This window comes from Podarcis pityusensis (genome assembly GCF_964106645.2).
Source record: "Podarcis pityusensis genome assembly, chromosome: 13".
In the NCBI taxonomy this organism is placed as follows: domain Eukaryota; kingdom Metazoa; phylum Chordata; class Lepidosauria; order Squamata; family Lacertidae; genus Podarcis; species Podarcis pityusensis.
In genome coordinates, this window is record NC_138038.1 from 11,127,170 (window position 1) to 11,153,480 (window position 26,311).

At 40.9% G+C, this 26,311-nt stretch overlaps 1 protein-coding gene across 1 annotated transcript in view; it reads left to right on the top strand.

Moving 5' to 3' along the window:
- TANC2 (tetratricopeptide repeat, ankyrin repeat and coiled-coil containing 2) overlaps positions 1-26,311 on the top strand; it is a 192,730-nt gene that overhangs the window by 74,007 nt on the left and 92,412 nt on the right. The gene's annotated exons all lie outside the window — the stretch shown is intronic.

Genomic DNA, 26,311 nt, shown 5'->3' on the forward strand with positions numbered 1-26,311 from the left:
ATGCAGTACTTCTGAAAAAAACTATCTTTTTTAAGATGATGCACTTATCTTACAGCAGAGACCATGAGAGATGCTTCTTCTGGCACATCAGCTACAATATTTGTTAGTAGTTAAAGTGATTTTTTTTTTAAACCAAAGACACTGAAGTGCAAACAATATAAAAATCATCACAATTCTCATATACTTTATCTAAAATAATGGCAAGTATTTCTTTCTTCACATTTTCATGAGGTTTGGCCTTTTTTTGCAACCGATCTGAGCCAATATTTCAACAATGACAATTGATTAGTTTTTAAACTCACTTGTATTTCTTTAGTTCACATAATTTATATACCACTTGATAGTTTAAAAATAACAATCTCAAAGTGGTTTACAAAAAGAATAAAGCAATATAAAATACCTTCCCAACCATCTCTACATGTGAATAAGAAGCAGCAGTTTATTGTTTCCTTTGTTCTTCCCACCTGCATCCAGAATGGAAAGATGCCACAGGAACCATTAAATCTTTGACACCAGGTTGGCTACCCAACCTTTCATTTTTCTACCCTACCAGCCTATGCATTGTGTTGGCTGAGTCAAATAAAAACGCTTTACTTAATTGCATTTCTGGAAGAATATACATGGTCTCCTAACTGCCAGAGCAGATTATCTATTAGTGTGTTTTTAAAACAAAAAGTTATCCCAAGGTGGCAATCAGGATCCTAAAAACTTTTTTAAAAGCCCACCACTATTTAAAATGTTAAAAACTAGCAGAGTAGCACATATCATTTCAGACCAGTGATTCAAACAAAACAGTTAAATGTTATCACACATTAAAGCATAAAGCAAGAATGATGTACAGTCTTACCTTGGGTTACAGACGCTTCAGGTTACGGACCGCCAAAACCCAGAAGTACTGGAACGGGTTACTTCTGGGTTTCGGCAGTCGCACATGCACAGAAGCGCTAAATTGTGCTTTACGTATGTAGAAGCGCCGAATCGCAACCCGCGTGCGCACAGACATGCCGCTGCAGGTTGCAAGCTCTGCGGGTTGCAATTGTGCATCCCGCACGGATCACGTTTGCAACCCGAACGTCCACTGTAATAGCGTTATTATTCCCGCTGTTCAGCTAGTTATTTCATAGTTACTTACAAATGTCAGTGATAAGGCAGTCACTTCCTTTTGGCTTACATGATGTGACACAAAGGGAAAAGGGGTTGGGAGAGTGGAGGAGGGAAAAGCAGAGGTAGCTCCAAAAGTTGCTGGTTTTTCAGCAGAGTGGATGGAGAGGCGCTGCAGTCCGATCTCTCTCTCTCTCTCTCTCTCTCTCTCTCTCTCTCTCTCTCCTACACCCTTATGGAATAGCTATTGTACATGACAGTTGAGGGAGGAGCCTGATGGAACTTGTTTTACAGCAGAGGCTGCCATTCAAAGAATAATTCAAAATCCAGCCTTTCATTTTTAAACAAAGGTGGGTTGTAGTAAAAAGGTCTCTAAAACAATGAGGGAGACAAATTGAAATGGAGTTCCACAGTGACAAGGCCACGACTGAAAATGCCCTGTTTATTATACCTGCCAATGTGTCCAATATGGTGGACATATGAACATGGTCACTTGGTGATCTTAATGCCTGGGCATATTTAGGCTCAGGAAACTGTATAGGGTAGCTTCCCCCAGCCTAATGGCCTCCATATATTTTTGATAGCTCTCATCACTCCTGATGAGGCTAGTTTAGGGCATTAAAAAGGTCAAGACCATTTAGTAGGCTCTGAACACCCAATGTTCACAAGCGCCCATCAGCTGCATTCTGTACCAGAAGCTGCTGAACTGTCTTTAAAGGCAATTCTATGTACCTTACACCACCATAGTTTAATTGGGACATAACCAGGATATGAGTAATTGAGATAAAGTACACCATTTCCAAATAGGGCCTCGGACTGGTGTTCTACCCCAAAGATGGTAAATGACACTTCAGATGCTGCCTCTGCCTCCCCAGGTAGCATTGAGTCCAGGAGGACCTCCAATATGCAAAACTGAATGGTTCAGAGAGAGTGGAATCCAATCCAGAACCAGTTGCAGACCTCCATCTACATAGGCTGACCTTTCCTCCCACAGTACCGCTGTCTTTTCAGAGTGGAGTTTCAGCTTGTTTGCCCTCATCTATCCCAAAACTACCTCCAGATATCTGTTAGTAGGTGGAAATTTAATGTTATCAGCATTATTGCAAAACTCCAGATGACTTCCTTTCCCCCAAGGGGCTTCATGTAAAAAGCCTGGGGATAAGATGGCGCTCTGAGGCGCCCTAAGGTGCCATGAGGTAGAACAGAAGTCCTCCTGCGCCAGCATCTGGATTCATCTTGCAAGGAAGAACCAGATCCACCACAGCATTCTGCTTCCCAGATTTACTCCAGCCAGATGAGCCAGAAATAGACCATGGTTGAGACACCCAGGGAGAACCAACAGGGCTGCCCCCCTCCCATCATCCACCAGGTCACCCAATGCTGCTGTTAGGATATTCCTTCAATCTTCTATTTTATTGAAATTTCTTAAAAGAGACCAAATCTGTTCTTCCTCTGTAAAAGACCTGGGATGAGAATTATGCCAGTTGAGGCTTTTGGAATGTCGGAGTGTGGAATTGACACAACAGGATATATTTGACAACATTCTTCTTAATTCAGATTTCTCAGGTGTCCTACACTGCATGTGTATCTCTGCAGTTTCAGGAAGTGTACTTAGGCTGGTAATTTTTTGATGATCTTTCTGTAGTTGTAGAAATAAATTAATATTTACAGAAAAAAGATACTACTAAGAAGAAGAGAAGAGAAGAAATGGGAAAAACATGCCCCCCTTAATCTGACTATAATTGAAATATAATTGAAATGTTGTACCTTTTGTGCTTCTCTGGATTCAGTAATCCTATCTAGCACATTGTAGCTTTTACTTAATTAAAATAAATGGAATTAGTTTATTTTATTTAGTAAATTATAAAGTACTTAAGCCTCATATTGACACTTTCCATTGGAGGTTTCCCATCATGGTAAGACCATGTCAGACTAGAATTGGTGTAGAATTGCAAATCTTCTGGCTATCAAACAATAAACAAAGGTGTAAATTCATGCAGCCATTTCAATCCAATTTAGCTATTGTGATAGAAATGTTATGATTAATCCTCTCATAAAATGTTGTTGTTGTTTTTGGAATTAATTTTTTAATCCTGGTGTGGCCTGAAATTAATCAAAATGTGAATTTATAATCCCTATGTGCCCTACTTGTCAGATTTGTAACATAACCTTTCTGACACCACCTCTGTCTGAAAAATAGTTTCGTCACTTGTGGCAACAAATTGTCTATGATGACAAAGTATAGAAACTTTGTTGGTCAAGTTATAACCTAATTGGAGAGCTAATCTGGAGTTGTTAGAGCGCAGGGACCTGGGTCACGTCTCTCTTTTTTTAAAAAAATAATATTTATTATATTTTCCAAAAACACTAAAAAAAAGAAGAAAAAAAGAAAAAGAAAAACAATACAATACAACACATCAAATCAGCAAAACAAAGACAATAAAACAAATCAAACAATTTCATTATCCCATCTTTCATTCACTTATTTCCATGACCTCCTCACACCTCCCTTTTTGTATTCCACTTCTGTTAGTTATTTCAGCAGTTCCTTTCCATCTTCCTCTGTTTTCTATCCTATAATTATCTTAACTCATTCTAACCTTATTTTTTCCTTTAATACTCTATTAACCTATCTGTACTTAATTCCTTATAATATTTCTACTAAAGCCATATAACTTCATTTCAACATTTTTCTAACATTAAAAAACAATTAAAAACTAATCAATATTTTCATGTCTTATATTTCATTTACTTGTTTCCTGACCTCCTCACGCCTCCCTTTTTTGTATTCCAGTTCACATGATTAATTCAGCAAATCCCTTCCCTCTTTGTTTAATCATAATTCTATATCTTAACATATTATAACTTCGTATTTTCATCTAATTATCAATCCATTTTTACATATTCTTTTTAACCTTATTGCTAAAACCGTTTCATTTCAATCCAACATCATTTCAACATTCATTAATTTTACAATATTTCTGCAAATAGTATTTAAATTTCTTCCAATCTTCTTCCACCAACTCCTCTCCCTGGTCTCGGATTCTGCCAGTCATTTCCGCCAGTTCCATGTAGTCCATCAACTTCATCTGCCATTCTTCCCAGGTGGGTGGATCTTGTGTCTTCCAATACTTCGCAATGAGTATTCTTGCTGCTGTTGTTGCGTACATAAAAAAAGTTCTATCCTTCTTTGGCACCAATTGGCTGACCATGCCCAGGAGAAAGGCCTCTGGTTTCTTCAAGAAGGTATATTTAAATACCTTTTTCATTTCATTATAAATCATCTCCCAGAATGTCTTAATCCTTGGGCACGTCCACCAAAGGTGAAAGAATGTGCCTTCAGTCTCATTACATATCCAACATTTATTTTCAGGCAAATGGTAAATTTTTGCAAGCTTGACTGGTGTCATGTACCACCTATAAATCATTTTCGTTAAGTTTTCTCTTAGGGCATTACATGCCGTAAATTTCATACCTGTGGTCCATAACTGTTCCCAGTCAGCCATCATTATATTATGTCCAACATCTTGTGCCTATTTAATCATAGCTGATTTCACCGTTTCATCCTGAGTGTTCCATTTCAACAGCAAGTTATACATTTTTGACAAATTCTTAATTTTAGAATCTAGCAATTCTGTCTCCAATTTTGATTTTTCCACCTGGAAACCAGGGACCTGGGTCACATCTCTTTCACTGTGGGACCTTGAGCCAGTTACTAGCCTTGTCTTTCCTACCACAAGTGACTATTTTGAGAATCAAATAGGATAACTATTACAGGCACCCCTGAGTTCCTTAGAGGAAGGTAAGGATACAAATTTGATAATACAAATAAAATATATTTGGTGACCGAATTAACTGTGTCCCTGTGGAGAAGTGAATCCTGTTTGACAGAAAAATAAGGCAGGCCTACGTGGTGCTTAGATTTTTAAAGTTTCCATTTCTGTATCTTGTAACATATCCATAGACAAAATTAATGGAGGATATGGCTATGAAGAGCTACAAGTCACGGGGGCTATATTAGCATTAGTATTGTAGCCAACTGCAGTATGCTTCTGAATGCCTGTTACTGGGGATCATGGATGGGAAAGTGCTACTGCTCGTGGGCCCTGCTTCTGTGCATCCGGTTGGCCTCTGTGCAAAGAGAACTTTGGTCTGATCCAGCAGGGCTCTTCTTAATATTATTTTTAGGTATTCATAATATCTGTACACTGTTTTTCAGCCAAGTTTGGCATCTAAGCTGGCTTCCAAGACCCACACAAAGATACAATATAAGTAGGATTATGTTCATGTGTGGGGACGGCATTCTGGAACCCTGGTAACTGGTGAGCCTGTTAGATTCTACACTCTTATTTCAAGAATTAGGGAGCAGAAGAAGCTGCAGATGGACTCAGGGTTGTCTGATGGTAAAGGTGCCAACACAGAGAACTAGCCCATTTGAGAATACTGTACTTAATAGGCCAGAGGGTTAGCAGGCTGCCTTTGCAGGTTGAGCCAGGATGTTATAACGGAGGACAGGTTGGGTACATTTCTCTTCTTCACAGGCAAGATAAACCCATAATGCTATCTTGAATAAAAGGACCGCAGGGTGTCTTAGCTATCCCTGCCGAACCTGGAATGCAGCCAATTCCTTTGCCAAGCAACTCAGAGCCTTCAGAGAATTGTTGGGGGTGGAAACGGAGAGAGGCATAAAACACAAAAATAGTCTGCTGTGGGTGGAGTAATGCTCGATGAACATATAAGGTGTGTGGTTTTATGAAGAAGCTGTGAAAGAGACTGCATCATGGCCCAAAGGCACAGGAATAAACCTGTAATTCTTAGCTACTTATCTTCACTTGCATGGTGCAAGAAACTCTTCTATCTTTCCTTCAATATGCGTTTGTAAGGGGAACGTACCATAGACGCATGGTTTGGAAAAATGCAGAACAGTTTGAGAGTCTGACGAGAAAGCGTAATATTGGGGAAAACAGCATTGCTATTGTCACAATTATTTTACAAGCAAGTATAGTGATACCTTGGACTCATAATGAAGGAAAATAGTGCAATGTGATTTTGTAGATCAAATGTGTGACTGATATTCTGGAAAGTCAAAAAACATCAAACATCATTTCCAAACATATAATATAGTAAAGGTAAAGGAACCCCTGACCATTAGGTTCAGTCGTGGCCGACTCTGGGGTTGCGGCGCTCATCTCGCTTTATTGGCCGAGGGAGCTGGTGTACAGCTTCCAGGTCATGTGGCCAGCATGACTAAGCCGCTTCTGGCGAACCAGAGCAGCGCACGGAAACGCCGTTTACCTTACCGCCGGAGCGGTACCTATTTATCTATTTGCACTTTGACGTGCTTTCGAACTGCTAGGTGGGCAGGAGCTGGGACCGAGGAATGGGAGCTCACCCCGTCGTGGGGATTCGAACTGCCGACCTTCTGATTGGCAAGTCCTAGGCTCTGTGGTTTAATCCACAGTGCCACCCGTGTCCCAAAACACAAAATATAGCCAGTTTCTTACCGTTGTCTGGTTTGAGCATCTTGCCTAGGTTGAGGTTTTGTGGCGCTCTTGAATGTTGGAGACCTAAAGAAGGTTGCAGGGATATAAGATACCAACCACTCTAAAGCAAACATGGGAGCAAGGAGCTGTCCTGCCTTTAAAACAGAAATGTGCATTTTATTAATTCCATTTGGGAGTTTTAATCTGGTGTGTCTGTAATAGCAGGGATAGAGAAACAATATATTGTTGGACTATAGCTCCCATTATTCCTGGAGACTACAGGGTTCCCTTGGCCATGATACACCCACCCACCCACCAAGATATATATATATATATATATATATATATATATATATATATATAAAACAAGAATGATATGTTAGAATATTAATGTTATACCTGCTCTACTTGCTATCCTGGCTGTTGCATTCTGTACTACTTGAAGTTTCGGAATTGTCTTCTGAGAAAGCTCCTCATTAAGCTCCTAGCTTGTGTAAAGGTGTATTTAAAGCAACATGTTCTGATTGGTATGGTAACCAGTTAAGGTGTGTACTTGCTTTGGAAATACAGTGGTACCTCGGGTTAAGTACTTAATTCGTTCCAGAGGTCCGTTCTTAACCTGAAACTGTTCTTAACCTGAAGCACCATTTTAGCTAATGGGGCCTCCCGCTGCCGCTGCGCCACTGGAGCATGATTTCTGTTCTCATCCTGAAGCAAAGTTCTTAACCCGAGGTAATATTTCTGGGTTAGTGGAGTCTGTAACCTGAAGCGTATGTAACCCAAGGTACCACTGTATATGAATTTCAAATTGGAAAATTTGAGTTAAATTACTTTCAGTTTGTCTTCCCCCTCACATCTGGTGGTTGTGACCTAATGTTTGGAGTAAGCATTGCTACTCTCCTCCCCTGGCTCCTGCAGAAGAGCCTCAAGGGTGGCCATAGCCTCTGTCACCTCTAGATACCCCAAGCAGCTGCTGTGGAGTCATGGGCTATGAGGAGAGCCAGCACAGAACTACAGGGGAGTTTGTGAGGAGGAGACAGAGCAGAGCAGCAGTGGCAGGCTGAAAAGGGAGTTGCAACGAGCTGGTAGGGAGGTGAGGAGATGGCAGGCAGAGGACAAGCAGGTTCCTGTGAGTGGAGGAGGAGAGCAGGCAAAGGAGGAGAGTGGAATGTAGAGGAGAATGGGCAGCTGGAAGAAAGAGACATGGAGGAAGAGGGCAGGGCAGGTGGCATTGAGCCAGAGATGCCAGAGGAAGAGATCAGGCAAGTGGAAGGGGTAGAGAAAGAAAGAGGCGAGGATTATTGGTGGAGCAGCCTCTTGCAGGAGAGAAAATAAATCCCAGGACCAACCTGTGAAAGGGCCAACTGTGAGAAAGCAAGGGAAAGTATGGGGCAAAGCAATGTGGTGATGGGAATACCTTTTGGAGGTGGTCCTCAGCCCTGTTGAGAGGATTGAGGAGAAGCACATCAAAACTTTTCAGAAAAGGTGCTGCACGCAGAAGCAAGACTCCCCCCCCCCCAAAATATGAAATAGACGTCAGTGGAGGCCCCCTCCTTTCCCAAGCTGCTGCTTCTTGCCAATCACATTTGGATTAGTATATTTTTATGTTAACAGAAACTGTCAAACTCTCATACTAGTGTCGCATGTTTTTTTTTTACTGGCATGAGGTTGGGGAGTGGCTGTTTGTGATGCCGCTGTTGCCCAAACACACCATAGTGATTTAAATTAATCATTTAAATCAACCATTTAAATCGTTTGGGTTCAAAGCAACTCATCCTGATCAATTACTAGGATCATTATGTCTTGCCGGTTTCTGATCCCAGCTGTTGCCTTTCGTGTGCGTAAGATCCACTTTGTGCTTGCCATCATTGTAGCAGAGTAGGAACCCAGCGATGGTTCTTGAAGAGGCTTGCAGCTGACACCTGGGGTGGGTTATCCCAGGATTGGAGCTGAGTCTCCAGCCAACCCTCTGACATGCTGAGCTGCTATTAGTCCTGTTTTCTGTTCCAAACATATGATTGATAGAATCCCAATTCTCAGCCAAACGTTTTTCTCCCTTTTCCTTGCCTAACCACTGCAAGAGGAGCCTTTGTGTTATTTCAGTGTTACTGCTGCTACTGCAGTATTCCCGGTGCAAACAGTTTTTCTTTTTGAGGTGATTATGCATGTGACAATTTGTTGTGACTGAAAATGAAGGCTGCACAGACATGCAATAGAGAGAAGGTAAGTGTTAAAGGGTTTATTGCTTTTTAATATAAACCATTCCCGGAATCCATGTCACAGTTCCTTACATGGTAGTGCTTTTTTTCCTGTAAGTTGCCATGACAACAGCAGCACTGCACCATTCATCAGCTCTGGACTGGGTTGCATTGCTAGCCTTCGTGTTACTCCTGAATGTTAAGGAGCATATCAGTGAATCATTCACTTGGTATACTGCGCCATTACCTTCATGTCCCTTCTGTAATTTACTCCGACAAGGGGTAGGACAAATTAAAGTGCGCCATAGAGAGATTCCGTATGAAAATACTTAATTTAACCCCCAGGGAGCTGCAGAGTCTACTACTTGTGTGGTAGTCTAGAGAAGAAGGGTTATTTTGTGCTAAAGGACTTAATAGCGAGAGAAGCTTAGCATTTCTGTCAGCTCTCCTGAAATTGACCTTGAATTGGCTTTCCTTGCTCACCCAGAAAATGCAAGCACTGTAGGGAGATTGGCTTTTGGGATCAAACCTCACAAGACACGTAACATCACACTGATGCTGTCAGCAGTGATGTGGATCTAGCGGCAAACAAACCAAGAGGGTGGATTGCTGGCAACATTGCCTGTGAAAGAGCAGGTTTTTTGTCTTACTGGCAGAAAGATTGCATTCTATCGACTAATGGGGAGGAAGAACTGAACCCTGTAAGTATATGGGGAGGAAAATTTGCATCTTGCATGTACTCTAGCTGAATCTTTTTATTAATATTTTCAGGCCTGCTTCAAACATTAAAAAAAATATCATTGCAGCAAAAGGGTTTTTGTCTCTTGAAAACTCTTGTCACAGAAACCATCAAGAGGCTGCTGTTGTGAATCAGAGGTGGTGTTCTGAGATTTCCGATTGCTTGCTTACAGCTCTTATATAATGTATTTAGTATTGCCTTTTAAAATAAGATGTTCGCTTTTACATTGAACTAGTGAAAATTTATGTTATAGTAATATTTTCTTTACCTTAATAGAGTATTACTAGTTGCATTATTTTTTTGCATTAAGCTGTTGAAGATCCTATTACTTGGAACATGGTATCTAATAGATTGCTGCTGCATTCAAAGATGTTTTTCAGTTCATGTTTTAGTATATGGCTGGATTATAAAACCTGCGGCTCCCAAGAGATTTTCACCACCCACAAAGGAAAAAATAGACTTGCCACTTGCAGAAGTTGTTTATGTACTAATAAGCTACTCCAATGTCAAGAAATGCAGCCAAGGTTATGTGTTCTAGATTTTATTGCTAGAAACAGTAAATGATTTCATTTAGCATAACTGTTTACAAATTTTGAGTGCAGTGCAAAACATGAGTAGCAATTTTTGCATTTTCAAACCAATGTATTTAGGTGGTTTGTTGTTGTTTTTTTAAATACTTTGTTGAATTGGAATCTTCCTTGTTTGTGAACTAGACAGATAAAAGTATGTACAGTATTGAATTTTCAGAAAAAAATTGTGAAAATACATAATGTTCCCCTTCTGAGCCTATTCTGGTATATTTCCTTGGAATAATATTTAAATGTGTAAAGTAGCTTGAGAGATAGGTCAGGTCAAGTGAATATAAATTTTATAACTTGTTTAAAGATGGGGGAACCTTGGACTTTAGCCATAAAACTTAACAACTTTAGAACTAAGCAAAAGCTGTTTGGCTTGCTGCTCATTCAAGCTCGTTAGGTTTCCAGCTTTAAGCCAACTGACATGGAGAGAGAGTCCCTTGAAATCAGTATGGCATTTTCTTATATGTACATTGCTGGAGTGAATTAATTTTATTTCTTGTCTTCACATTAAATAATTTTTCCTCTTTGGGGTGTTATGTAAACGTTTTGCCCTTCACAATTAAGACGGTACCTCTGTGAATTACTAATGATAGAAGTGCAACTTGAGCTGAAGGAATTTGGAATATAACCTCAGTTCAAAATGCCTCACTCCAGTGCAAGGTGAACCGAAATCGTGTCAAATTTGGGCCTAGGCCAAACTGGAGTTCACTCAGAATCATCACCACTCCTGCTAACCAGAAGTAGACATACCTGGCTATGGGGTGGGGGCAGCAGCAGCAAAACCTCTCTCCCTCTTCTCCTGGCATAGTATGAAAGTGGAAGGCTTGGAAAACTTTTATATATGAGATACTGCTTCCTTCCCTGCCCTTTGGCTCTTTGGTAAGCAGCTCATCCAGGTGTCTGCTTTACCTCCAGACCTGGGCAGGTAATCTCCATCACCAATTGATGTATAAAGGTAAAGAAGAGACCCCTGACCATTAGGTCCAGTCGTGGCCGACTCTGGGGTTATGGCGCTCATCTCGCTTTATTGGCTGAGGGAGCCGGCGTACAGTTTCCGGGTCATGTGGCCAGCATGACTAAGCTGCTTCTGGCGAACCAGAGCAGCGCACGGAAACGCCGTTTACCTTCCCGCCGGAGCGGTACCTATTTATCTACTTGCACTTTGACGTGCTTTTGAACTGCTAGGTTGGCAGGAGCAGGGACCAAACAATGGGAGCTCACCCCGTCGGGGGGATGCGAAGTGCCAACCTTCTGATCAGCAAGTCCTAGGCTCTGTGGTTTAACCCACAGCGCCACCCGCGTCCCACACAATTGATGTATACATTGATGTAAATGAGCAGCACAATGGCACTAAAATGGTAAATGAGGTAGCCACAAAATTGATGGAACAGTGAGGAAATTTCACTGCACAACTGCCATGTCTATCCAGATGGCCAGTTATTTGGCATGCACATCAGCATTCTCTGAGGAAAAAGTCATCTTGTTCCTGAACCACCTGCCTCAAGGGAAGGAAGCATTCCAACTTGTGAAACAAGTAAATGCAAAAATCCACTGTTGGTCCAAAATGATTGCCAGAGTTGTGTGTCTCCATGGACACTTGTGGCTACTTCCCTAGTCCCAGATACTGGCAGTTTGGTCTCATATCAAGGACCTTCCATTTGATGACAGATTGTTTTGTGACAAGTCTGATGGAGTAAGTCCAGAAATAAAAGTCAACAGCACTTACAAAATCCCAGTAATTCTCTTAAATCCCACTTCTAGTTTCATGGTCTCTTCCCAATGCCAGAGTCTAAAGTCACTTAACAAACCCCCCTCATTGCATTGGGCTAACAACTTTGGGTCTTGGAGGTGTAGCTGTGCTGGTCTGTTTAGTAATTCTCCTCCTCATCTTGTAGCATCTGAAAGTCTACCACATTTCTTATGGCATAAGCTTTGTGGACCAGAGTTCACTTTTATCAGATGCATGTCGCAGTGTCCTCAGTTGGCCATGTGTATACATGGTTGTAGAGGGGGGCGGAAATGTAAATGTTGAAGTTATATGACAATGAAATGTCGAAAAGCAGGTTCCCAGCAATCCAGTTAGAGCTAAACAGGATGCAAAATAAGCACAGTAATCATCTGTTGCATATCATGCTAGTACTGGGCTGAAGTATTTGCTCCAGACTTTTTTCAGCATTTTTGGGTGGTGAAATCTCAGAACTTCAGGTTGAGTTTGGGCAAATAGGGTAGGTTCCCACCTGAGAGTTCTCCCTTCTTCTTCTTCACCCCCCCTTCTGTCTTTCTCTACCAATAGAGGAAAAAAATCCTTATGGCTGCTTCTGATAAATACTAGACTGTCAGCAGCCCTGTAGCATTCCCTTCTAATATGGGACAAAATTCCCCTATGGGGATGATGTTGACTCACTTTCTTGGGGGAAAGGTGGCTGCCACCAATGGGTCCTGGTGTAGACAGAAATATGCAATAGGTTTCTGGATGAGGCATATAACCTGTTTTTCAGACTTGCCCATGCCTCTGATTATTGATTTTGTAAGAGGAATACACAAGTAAAATGCTTAGCACAAGCATGTCGAAAGTAAAGTTCACTCTGTTGTATGTGACAAATCAGCCATGACTTTCAGTCCATCAAGGCTTGATAAGCCCATTTTTTGGTTCCGTGCTGGCCACAAACTACCGCATACAAATTTGATAGACTTGTGCTAGACAATTTTAAGAGGGTTGTGTATTTTTACAATATATGTTGAGGACATTGAATGTATCATGTAAGGACTGAGCTTTATTTATATATTATTACATTTATATCCCACTTTTCCACCAAGGAGTACATGGTGGTGGAGATACTTCACCACCACTCAGTTTCTTGCGATGTAGATGAGGCTAAGAGACAGTGACTGGCTCAAGGTCAGGTCACCTACTGAGCTTCATGGTTGCGTGAATCCTTATCTCCCAGGCCCTGGTTCAATACTTTAACCACTACACTCACACTTCACAGGCCTCATTTAGCCAAATTTCTTTAGGAAGAGTTTCTGCTTGGCTCTTTTTATGTATGCTCTGATCCATATTATCTCTACATCTTGTGAACAAATATTATTTTCCCCCTGCAGTAGAAGTGATTTTTATTTACAACACTGACAAGAAAGCATTCTAGCAACTTCTGCAACGCAGTGGGAATCCCTGTATCTTTCAGTAGAGTCATAGCTGGTTATGTAAGGCGGGAAGCAATTTGCTCTTGTGTACAAAATTAAAGCACACACACACCTTGCTTTCTGTATTGGGGAAACAAAAAAGAAAACAATATTTTCAAGGGATCTGCTTTAACTAGCTTGGCAGGCTTTGTCAATGGTGCATATTTTATTTGTTTTATGTAAATACTCTTTCCCAACTTGTTCTTCTGATTGCTTCAGAAGCATTTCCTTAAGAATTTCCTTAAGAAAAAAGGTCAAGGCAGGCCACTTACATGGGAGAGCAGAATATTTCTATGTGGTGTGCCATAACCCATGTGCTGGATTATTACTTTCTTCAGTAAGCGCAGCTACAGCAGCAGCATCATGTCTTGACCATGAAGGGGACAAGAGGGAGAGAAAAATATCACCAGACCTACTAATGGCAGCAGTTAGGTGAGATGGTAGGATAGGCTGCAGGTCAGAAGATCAGGGTTGCAGGACCTCCAAACGCTCTGAGGTTGACAACTTTGTCTAATGAACGTCAGAGTTAGACAGAACTTCGTTGGTATAAGATCTGAATTCCAAGTCAGGCTCTGCTTTCTTGGGTGAGTGAAGAATTCATCCTTACTCTTGTACCCCTGTGGTACTAGTGACACCTTGGTGGGTCTTCTGGCATCTCTGTTAAATGGAGATAAGTGATAGGTAGGACAGTCATTCTGGTTGTCTGTCCAGGTAGACAGTGATAGTGGATCCAAGTTTTGTGCCCATATGCATTTTACTGAACCTGCACTGTTCCCTTTTATAATGGGCTCTCTGTACTGGTTCAGGGTGGCTGTGAAGCTACTCTGTGGTGGTCTTGTAGTGGTCAGTACTGAAGCCTTTTGTAGGCCCAGACAAAATGCTTTCCTCTCCCCTGCAGGATATAAGAGAGGGAAGTGAATAAAAGGCTCCAGTAATTGCCATTTTTGTTATAATTGAGTTTTATAATGGAAAACCAAGACGAGCTTTTAAAAGCAGAAAATCATGATATTCTTAAACAATGATTTTGACTACAGTATTTTGCATTGGGCTGTGCTTACAAATATTAAGTATCCAATGATCCATTTCCGATTTTTTTCCGAAGGGTTGAATATATGAGTTTGCTCATGCATGCATGTTCCACAAATTGTATTTACTGGGTGTGTAACCTAAGAATCACCGGCCTATAAGAAAACAGAAACCAAGAGAGAAGAGTTCTTTAAATAGAATTGATCAGCTAGAGGGTCTTGTGGTTAGGTACTGTGAATATATATATATATATAGAGAGAGAGAGAGAGAGAGGTTGAATCTCATAACTTTAGACTTAATTTCAACATTTACTTGGTTTCTTTGAATAAATATAGCATGCAGTGGCAGGTTTATTTTCAGCTTGAGTCTTTTAATGGAGTAACTTGCGAAAGCTGTCCATACGCCTGACTTCTGTCTTGTGATATTCCACATTAGCAGCATATTTTTAGAATCATTTTAGGCTGTAATTCCTGTAGGAGTGAAAGTGTCTCCTCCTTTTGTTCCTACAGAAACAAGAGTACTTTTAATAGCAGGCATGGTGAGTTATGGAACGATTGTGTTTTGTTTAATGCAGTTCCTTTGCAGTAGTCTCTCAGAGTCAAAAAGAATTCTAAGAATATATAGTATAATTTAGCTATGGTCAGTATCTTAAGCTTTGATACATTCATATTATAGACCTTAACGTATAGATGTTATAGAACAGGATGTATAGTTTTGTGATACGAATGAGTCAGTGTTTGAGAAGTCCTGACAGATTCAAAGATTTCTGAGGTTTTAAAAAGCATAATGAGCTTGGATGTCATTTGGATTTTATTTTGTGTTTTTCCTATCAGGCTTTCAGATAATGCCACTTCAATCCCTGAGGGTTACCAAATATATAAAATGAAAGCTGGGATTCTACTAAAGAATTCATTTGTTACATAAATGTGCTTTGTACATATGTAAATGTGCCTCCAGATATGTTAACCCTCATCTCACCAAAAATTCAGAAAAACAGAGGCAGTAACTACCCTAAGTCAAACAAATGCAGTGTTCTGTCTCTTTCCTTGGAAGGTAGAATGGTTCTCTAAACATAGTTTTGTCATGTTGGCATTCAGAACGCAGGTGATATTTTTCAGCATTTAACAGTGTTGTGTAAGTTGGTTCTTTAGGGTGGATTGTTAGAAAACTGAGCGCACTACAATAGACATGGGTCATTGTGCTGTCTTGGAGATGATATTTTCGGTAGAACATAGTCCTGTTCTTCAATAGGTAAAGGTAAAGGTACCCCTGCCCGTACGGGCCAGTCGTGTCCGACTCTAGGGTTGTGCGCCCATCTCACTTAAGAGGCCGGGGGCCAGCGCTGTCCGGAGACACTTCCGGGTCACGTGACGAAGCTGCTCTGGCGAGCCAGCACCAGCGCAGCACACGGAAATGCCATTTACCTTCCCGCTATAAAGCGGTACCTATTTATCTACTTGCACTTAGGGGTGCTTTCGAACTGCTAGGTGGGCAGGAGCTGGGACCGAAAGACGGGAGCTCACCCCGCCGCGGGGATTCGAACCGCCGACCATACGATCGGCAAGTCCTAGGCACTGAGGTTTTACCCACAGCGCCACCTGCGTCCCCTCGTTCTTCAATAGCTTAGACCATAATATGGCTCAATACTTACACCCTAAGTAAGGCCTGTCCGTGCCTCTATCTCTCCTTTCCAGAAAATTCAAGGGCAGAGTTGTTCTCTGTCCAGGATATCCCTTGCAAATAAACCACCAGGACTTGTGGAGGGGCAAATTCTAAGCACTGAAAGTGGAAAGGTTGTATCTGATCCAGTGGAGTTGCATGTCCTCCTGAACATCAAGATGTTGATCTAATTACCATGACAGAATGACCGTGAATCCTCACCCTCCTTGCTGGTGGAAGAATAGGGGACATTAAAACTTATACTGCTGTCATAGAGATCCTAGCTTTCAATATTTGTACTTCAGTTTGTAGGGCTACTTGCTGTACCTGCAGTGTCTGGAGTGTCTGCACCATGCCTGGACCTGCCAAGTCACCTGAAGAGTTATTTGTCTTATTTATGCTCTGGACCAGTTTGCTGCAGCCTGGCAGACTGTCAGAGCTAAACCGTATATAAGTGTCAAATGGGAATCAGTAACAGGGAACCAGAGTAGTCACTGTGAATTTTTGTCCTCATGAATTTGTCAAAAACCTGTTTGAAAAGCCATCTAGGTAGGATCCTTAACCACAGTCTTTGTAAACCCCCAGTATACCATACTCACGGGTATAGAGCTTCTGCATATAGAGGTTCCATTGAGATACACTAGGTGGTAGTCACCAAGAGACCAATGATCCTGGGCAGATTGTCAGAGGTACACATTTTCTGAAATGGAGATTCCGTTATGTCACCTAAACCATCACTCACTAGAAGCTTGTCAAAGACTGTTCATTCCCATTTTACAGTATCTTGGAGGCTGGGACAAAGAACCAGTTATTAGCTGAAAGCCATCATCTATATTCATATCAGAGCCAACCTTAAATGTACTACAAAGACCTACTAAGATTACTGCATTATGCATCTGATGAAGTGTTTTTTGGCCCACAAAAAAACACACCCGAAAGCCTGTGCTGCAATTATTCTGTTAAATGTACTGCAAGACTCTATGCTGTGTTTGTTACAACAGACTTAACAAGAGTTACGCAACATTACATACCCCTGGAATGTATATTGTATGTACAATTAGCAAAAGTTCTTGTTGACTGGGAGATTTTGTGGATTTATTTTGCAAGACTGTCACATATGAGTGAACAGTTCTTGGGTATTTATTATTGGGTGTTTATTTCTTCTTTATGCCATAATGTGAAAGTGCAGCTTTTAGCTGAAACTGAAGTATTAAGTGAATTGATTTCTTCAGGGCAGAATACATAAGATGGGGCGGTGTAAGCTGCCCAGAGTCGCTTGGGAAATCCAGCCAGAACGATGGGCTATAAATAATAAAATTACTATTACTATTACTATTACTATTACTATTACTATTACTATTACTATTACTACTATGTGTTTCCTTATCTCTGGTGCCTCGTGAACAGCAGTATATCCCCACGAATGAAAAGTAAAACCATGTAGAATTAGAAGTTTCTAATGGTACACAAAAATGCAGAAATTAAAAGTAGAATCCCAGATATTTGATTTTTGTGTTCATATTTTATAAGCTTAGCCTGGAGTTTATTAGACTACTTCTAGGACTAAAATCATTTGTGAAAAATAGGCAGTTCTCTATTTAAAAGAGCCTAGCCTTTCAATAGTCAAGATGCTACTTCCTCTAATAGTGGGTGACTTACCATGGAGATAACATACATACATGCAATAAACATTAAATAAGGTATGTTTAGAATAATTTAAAATTGGAAGTCATTTGAAAAATCATGACTATCCAAAGAAACCATCACACGGTGCAGCTAAGCATTCCAGTCTACAAAACTTTTATAATTACCTCTACCTTTTTTGCTTAGCAAAGTGTGTGACATTCAGGAATACACTGACAATCATAAAGTTGAAAATATTCTAAACGGCCCTTAAGTTGTGCAAAATGAACACAAATACACACCCTTTAAATCCCATAGAGCAAATGGTTCCCATAAGAGTGTCACTGTCTCCACTTTCCAGAAACAAGTGAATACATTTTTGTTCTAACAGGCTTTTCTGGCTAGATAAATGGGTTTTTGCCATGAGTGGCTGTACTGTATTTTGTGTCGTTTTAGTTCTCTTCTAAATGTGTCAGCTTTTTGTGTTTTTAACTTGTTTTGCTGTTTATATTGTACATCACCCTGAGATGATAGTGCAGAAGGCGATAAATAAATTGATGATGATGATGAAGTTGATGATGATGATGATGATGATGATGATAATAGCATGTGTATATAAAAAAATAACCTCTTCCCCACCCACTGGATCATACCAAAGCTCATATGGTCCAGAATCCTATTCTGACCATGGCCAATCAGATGCCTATGGGAAGTGCTCAGGCAGGACATGAGTGCAATATCACTTTCCTGCTAGTGTTCTCCTTCAACTTGTATCCAGAGGAATACCCACCTCCCAATATGGGAAGAGAGCACACAGTCATTGTGACTAGTAGTCATTAATAGACTTATTCTTCATAAGTTTGTCTAAAGGTAAAGGGACCCCTGACCACTAGGTCCAGTTGTGACTGACTCTGGGGTTGCGGCGCTCATCTCGCTTTATTGGCCGAGGGAGCCGGCGTACAGCTTCTGGGTCATGTGGCCAGCATGACTAAGCCGCTTCTGGCGAACCAGAGCAGCGCACGGAAATGCCGTTTACCTTCCTGCCGGAGTGGTACCTGTTTATCTACTTGCACTTTGACGTGCTTTCGAACTGCTAGGTTGGCAGGAGCAGGGACTGAGCAACGGGAGCTCACCCCATCACAGGGATTCAAACCACCGACCTTCTGATCTGCAAGTCCTAGGCTCTGTGGTTTAACCCACAGCGCCACCCGCATTTGTCTAATCCCCCCTTTAAAACCATCACAGTGGTGGCCACCATGACACTGTGCAGTTATGAATTACATAGTTATGAATTACTACTTTTCCGTAGTTCAAAGTAGTACTCGTTTGTGTCTGTCCTTCAGCTTCATTGGATGAATCAAGGTGGCTTTTAGATTGAGTCTAAGCATTGTTGAGTCCCCTAATTTGTTTTCAGGCCCGAGCATCCTTCAATAATTTTGTGTTGTTTTTTTCAGCTCAGATTTTCTACTACGGCAGCCACCACTATTGTTTCATAATTGTGATTTTTAGATGCAACAGAATAAGGCTCATTAAGGCTCGCAGAATAAGCAGGTCTAGAACCTGAGCTATGTTTGGAGTGGTCTTGCTATTTAGAAATGGATTGCTACATGTCTATCAATAGCACTGCAGCACTTAAAACATTTTAACACCAAAGGCCGCTCATTGCAGTATTAGATAGTAACTGGTTAGTGTCCAGCATGTGAGTCAGCTTCTGGCAAGAGAATTCATTATTTAAGTGGAGGGGGGCAGGAACACTTAGCTTAATCTGCAATGGCTGGATGTTTGCTTTATTTAAAATCAATAAAAATTATCCTGCTGTGGTCAGCAATAAAAAGCCTTGTGGTGAAACTTGAGGAGGAGTACAGGATAGTGGGGCAAATTTGCTGCCCCACATCCAAGCAGCCTGCCAGAAAGTCTCATTACCATTGCTATCACTGTCCCCATACCCTTCTTTCACCTTTAGTACAACTAGAGAGCCAGATTTGGCTCAGAGGCCACTCAGTTATTGAACCTTACACAATGCGGAAACCTTATACTGCAGAAAAGCCAGAAGCAAATATTAGACTGCATGGATACACTGTTGCCCAGCTCCTGTTCAGTTCAGCAAATAGGAGAAAATTCGCAGAACGTTTTCCCCTGAATGCCTTAATTTGTCCCTTTCAGTCACCAGTGCAGATGTAAAGCTGGGGATCCCTTAATCGTGGGATTGCTCACTTCCTCCTCACTCTAGTGTCTGTAAAAACGGTAATATTCTAGTAGACATTTTTGATAAACTGACTTTTGAAACTGACTTTTACTCTAGGCTGCTGCTTTTAATATTTTGGTGTAACGTTGTTTTCATAATTTTGATTGCATTGTTGATATTTTGATATGATTTGTAAGGTATATTGTTATAGAAAGATAGGATGGAATGCCACAGCAATGCCCCCCCCGAAAAGCAACCTCAAACACAAGATAGCTCTCAATTCTATTGTCAGCTGTAGAATTCCATGCAGAGTGAGAAGGTTGAAATCTCATATGTACCGTATTTTTCGCTCTATAAGACGCACCAGACCATAAGACGCACCTAGTTTTTGGAGGAGGAAAACAAGAAAAAAAATATTCTGAATCTCAGAAGGCAGAACAACAAGAAGGATCGATCCCTCTTGCTGTTCTGGCTTCTGGGATAGCTGCGCAGTCTGCATTCGTTCCATAAGACGCACACACGTTTCCCCTTACTTTTTAGGAGGGAAAAAGTGAGTCTTATAGAGCAAAAAATACGGTATATTGTGGATTTCAATACTTCTTCTGTTGATATTTGAGGCTTTTCACGTACCTCAGGTAAGTGTGTTGTAGATTAGACCATCAAGTTACAAAGCTCTTTTAAAAAATAAATAAAAATACCATAATTAAGCCTATTTCTTTTGAGAGCTGACATGCTATTTTTCAATTGTATTTTATTAATAATGTTTCTAAAAAAGAAGTCTAAATAAATATTTCCTAATTAAATACCCGCTCAATCATAAATGGCATGTCACAACAAAATAATGTAAATAGAAAATGCAATTATATTATTAGCAAGCTAAATGGATTTAAGTATGGAGTAAATCACATAGAATCAAGAGATTAAACTACTTCAGCAACAAAAGCATTAAAATGTGTTTTTGTTCTCGCTTCTTGCATTAGGAATGGTTCCGAAAATGATCTGCTATTCAGCCAAAAAGGGATGGGTGGATGGAATAATGCAAGCAGTGCCAAGAAATGTTCACTGTTATCGTATTGAGTAAAAGTGCATCCTTCTTGCAGACCTCAGCTTCTTGCTTTTTGCTACACTGCAGGCCTAGATCCTCTCCCGGGCCGTTGTCCTTGATTCTGCCTTGCTCTTGAGTCTTGCCTAGCTGCTCATTCCTGGCTTATCCTGTGGCGTCTGGACTGCTGCCCACGGCCCAGACTGGTCGCTTTTTGCCTTAGCCTGGTGCCCTTTGTTTATTATTAGGCCACAGCAACTATGCTGATTGGAGTGGATGGAAATTGTAGTCAGACAGCATTTGGAGGGCGCCAAATTGGCAAAGTAGAGACGCGGGTGGCGCTGTGGGTTAAACCACAGAGCCTAGGACTTGCCGATCAGAAGGTCGGTGGTTCGAATCCCCGTGACAGGGTGAGCTCCCGTTGCTCTGTCCCTGCTCCTGCCAACCCAGCAGTTCGAAAGCACGTCAAAGTGCAAGTAGATAAATAGGTACCACTCCGGCGGGAAGGTAAACAGCGTCTCCGTGCGCTGCTCTGGTTCGCCAGAAACGGCTTAGTCATGCTCGCCACATGACCCGGAAGCTGTACGCCGGCTCCCTCGGCCAATAAAGCGAGATGAGCTCCACAACCCCAGAGTCGGCCACGACTGGACCTAATGGTCAGGGGTCCCTTTACCAAAGGCTGCTTCGCCTCTTATAGCATTGACTCTCTCCTGAGGAAGGACAGAATCCCAACCCAACGGCTAGGAAAGTGCAACTGTTTTGAGGTGGAGGAAGGCCCACCAATCCCATGTTTGTTGAATGGGGTCTCTTTAATTCAAAGCATGGACTCTGTGTCTGAGCTACAGCTCTGTTTCACTAGCAAGCTGGGCTTACCCAGTTTCCACAGTGCAAAGCGTAGTTCTCATCTTGCTGATGCTTTTCCTCATGGGAACATGGCTGGACCCTCCCTTAGTGTCATCACTGAGCAAGGCTTTGAGGAAGTATAAGCAAAGGACAAGAAGTATCCCAGCTTTGCTAGTCTCCGTTATACTTTTGTTGGATTTCTGGTAGTGATTGTAATGGATGCATTTTTCAGTGCGGCTTGTCATACCAGAAGGGATTTTTAAAATCATCAACTGTTAACTTTCTCACACTGTCCTATTTAGCCATAATTGGTTGCTGTTAACATATGTTCTCTCACATTTGTACACCATAATGAGGCTTTTTGAGGTTATGGTTTAGGAATGATATTTATAATGATTAATAAAAAAGTGCATTTTTAAAAAAGATATTGGTGCTGATATAATGCAAAATGAAAGCCCACTACAGTGGTACCTCGCAAGACGAATGCCTCACAAGACAAAAAACTCGCTAGACGAAAGGGTTTTTTATTTTCTGAGCTGCTTCGCAAGACGATTTTCCCTATGGGCTTGCTTCGCAAGACGGAAACGTCTTGCAAGTTTGTTTCCTTTTTCTTAGCACCGTTAATACAGTTGCGACTTGACTTTGAGGAGCAACTCATAGAACGCGGTGTGGTAGCCTTTTTTGAGGTTTTTAAAGACTTTGGTGATTTTTGAAGCTTTTCCAAAACTTTCCCGACACCGTGCTTCGCAAGACGAAAAAAATCGCAATACGACAAAACTCGCGGAACGAATTAATTTCGTCTTGCGAGGCACCACTGTAATTCTAAGTGAGAGATGCTTCCCATCATTGCTTTTGGGAAGCAAGGTCTCCGAAGTTGTTTCTGTGTATTCTTACTCTATGAAGAATTCTCATTTAGTTGCTTATGGTTATCCTAATGACTTTTACCGACAAGTTTTTGAGAAAAGGAGATAATTATCACCATAACAAATCTCAGAAGCCTGTTGCCTGCAACTCTTGTGTACATAGCTTATGCAAGGTCTTGCAAATTCAGATGTAGAATACAATATAAAAAGATGAAAGATAAACAAGTGTTATTTATGCATTTCTTGTGGCCCCCTGATTCCTGTTAAAAAGGACCTGGAATCTAAGAGAAGTCATGCTGGATCATGGGTGAAAATAGATGGGAGCCTCATAAACAGTTGTGTTGTGCCATTGGGTGGGGGTGGGGGTGGGGTGGGGTGCGGTTTCCTGTTCAAAAGAAAAAAAGAAAAGAAAAAGCACACAGAAACACACAGATATCCATTGGGCCCACCCAAGGTTTTCAGAAGCCCAGCCATAGTAAAATCATATTGAAAACCTGTTGGGATTTGCCTAATTTTGCACTTTAAAGAAGCCACATTCTGCAAATATTTTCATGGGGATTTATTGCAAAAGGGAAAGTGAGGTAAGAAAAATGTGGTCCCCACATATGTTTTGGAAAAGTTTCCAGTCATAATTAGAATCCATGCTTCATAAAGAAAGGGACATTTTTAGCAACTTTCAGGTGGGGGTGGCAGAAATCCATTAGTTTTAATTGGTGTCTGTGTGTGTATGTGAATCTTGTTTTCAGTTGAGGTGGCACAAGGCCACCAGCTTCGCTGCTCTTTCAAGCGCTGGTGGAATCACAGTTAAATCAGCCCGGCAAGATTCCTTTTTGCTGCAGAATGGCTCAATCGAATTGAGACTGCATTGTGACATTCCGTTGTTGCTGGATGCCCAACTGACATCCATGGTATAAAGTGCCTTTCACTATAAAGTGTACCAGCTAGAACCTCTCCACCCCACCCCCTCCTGACTCCTGGATAGGCCTGCACTATCCATGCTCTGATAATCTCCAAACTGTATGCGGTTCTAAATGTTATGTCCAGAGCAGTATTTCTTGAACAATCTGTGGGTGAAATTCTTTGTCTGATTGTGGCAGTCGTTTCAGCAGGGTTTACATAGCTTTCTGCTGCTTCCGTGGTCTGGAACCAGATAGAGGCATGCGTTATTGCTAGTTGCCATCTGCCAGAGGGGATTTACTGAAAACGTTTTCTGGAGAGAGCTTATGAATGTCGTTACCTGCATTGAGTCTAAAAAGAGGGCAGGTAATACATTGAAATAAAACAAATGGTAGAAACAACAACAACAACAACAACAACAACAACTTATTATTTATACCCCGCCCATCTGGCTGGGTTTCCCCAGCCACTCTGGGCGGCTTCCAACAAAACACTAAAATACAATTAAACATTAAAAGCTTCCCTGAACAGGGCTGCCTTCAGATGTCTTCTAAAAGTTTGGTAGTTATTTTTCTCTTTGACATCTGGTGGGAGGGCGTTCCACAGGGCGAAGGCCCTCTGCCTGGTTCCCTGTAACTAGGCATTGGCAAGGGAGGGTTAAGTGTATGTGAGGGGGGGAGAGAAGCGCCATCGCCTCCCCCCACTGAAAAGGGTAGTCCGATAAAGGACTCCGGGGGGCGTTTCCGAAGCCTATGGAGGTGTGGGCCCAAGGCACGCCCCCAAGCGGTGACTCCGGGGAAGTTCCTAGTTGACCTGCCTCAGCAGGACTCCCTCTACTGTTGGTTAACCCTTGCCGGTCTTCATGCAATCGGGCTGAAGCCGGCTAGTCGATAGGACCAATGCCTAAGCAATACCGCTCATTCCTGTAATCAATAAAGTTGTGGCCTGTTTCGCCCATTAACCTTAATTCTTGGTGTCCTGTGTCTTTATTTCTTCCTGGGAGGGGGCGGGAACTCGCCACGCAACTAAATGATGCTATCTCTTATCAATTTTGGCACCAACTTAAAGACTTACTTATTTACCTCCTAGGCCTTTGGATGATTCATTGGTCTCTGCTGCGGTGAAGCTTATTTTATTGTGCTGTTATTTTATATTTTCAGCCTGTTAATGTGTTAATTGGTGTTTTATTGTTGGCAGTTATATTGTTGGCAATTATTTTATTACCAATCAGTTATAATGCACTCTGGGATCTTGAAGAGTAGAATAAAAATATGTTAAATAAACAAGCAAATAAACTTACCCAGGAACATGTCAGGATGCAAAGTTTTAGAAGCACGAAGTTTGAGAAGTTGTATGTCAGACCTCTCTACTTAATGATGAAAACTATATTTATTTATAACACTCTTCTTTACCATAAAGCCTATGGTTTATTTTATTTTTAAAATAATCCCTGAGGTGAATGAGGGCAAAAGAGCGAAAGACTAAATTTGGGGGTGAAAATGAGTTAGTCACAAATATGTATCAAGGATATTTGGACACTTTTAATAAAATATTGAAATGCATACATTTAAACAAGATGCTAAAAATGCTTTTATTGTATCCAAAGATGTAAAATGGGAACGGAGGAGTACAAAGCAATGCTGGAAAAACGCCCTTGGTTTGTGTTGCTTAATTTAGCCATTCTTCTGCCTAGTGACTAAAGTGAATCATGCAAGGTTTAGCTGTATAATTTGTGAAGCAGTTTTGAATTCAAGAAATATGAACATTTGGTGTGTTTCTACTACTTATAAAATTATAGTCATATTCTTAAAAACAATTGTGATTCTGTGATCCTTAAATAGTTTGTAAACCTAACTCTTGGCTATAAAGTCAATTAGCAGCAAACTACTAGCTTGAACTTCAAGGGACCAAATACCAAAAATAATTAGAAATAGATTTAAAAGCAAATGTGAGGAAAATAACCCAGTGCAAACTGGAAACTTCTTTTCCTTTCTTTAATGCATTTTCTAATTCAAACTAGTAGTTTATATGTTAAAAATATTTGTAAATTTGTTTGCATTTTTAATTAAAAGCTAAAGGTTGTATTTCAGCCAGCGGAAAAAGAGCCTTTGAAATTGGTAGTTAGGCAGTATTTTTAATTAATGCAGCAGATTTCTGCCATCCCACTCCCTCTTCTAAACAGATACCTTTCTCAGTTTATTTTTAAAATAAAACTTATTTGGCTAATAGAAGTGTTTAGCTCTGAGTTACATATCTTGCCATATTCTGGATTTTCTCACTAGGAATTAAGAGCAATGTGGCATCTGCTTGTGATAGATTCCAAGACTGGATCATTCCATAGGCAGTTGAAAAAGGAAATAAATCACCCATTCTTATGACCTTTAATGAAGGAACATGCATACCAATATGTGATTTAATCATGAATTTTATTTAAAATAATGAAACCCTAGTGTAGCTTTTCCAAAACCTATGGGCAGTGTGTTTCAGTGATCCAACTTGGGGGGGGGGGGGAACCTAAATCTGCGAAGTAGACTCTTAGCTTATGTAGACTTGTGCTACGAAAGCATAAATTGATCAAGACAATATCTGTGCTTATAGAGTAAAATAATATTGCTGTGCTATATTAGAAGCAAAAAGCTTGTTCTGATGAATTGAAAGAGCCGCAAAAAGATTCCATTGAGCACATGGATTGACAATATGGACAGACTAGCCACATACAAACGAATTGCATGTCGACACAAATTAAGAATGGATAAATATGAAGAAATCTGGAAGGAATATTTAAGCGATAAGGGGGACGGCCGTAGGAAGTAGGGGGATGAGAGGTGGGGAAATATTGTTAAAAAGGTGTAGTCATAGGTATCTCAGTACTCAAATCTGAAATGTTAAAT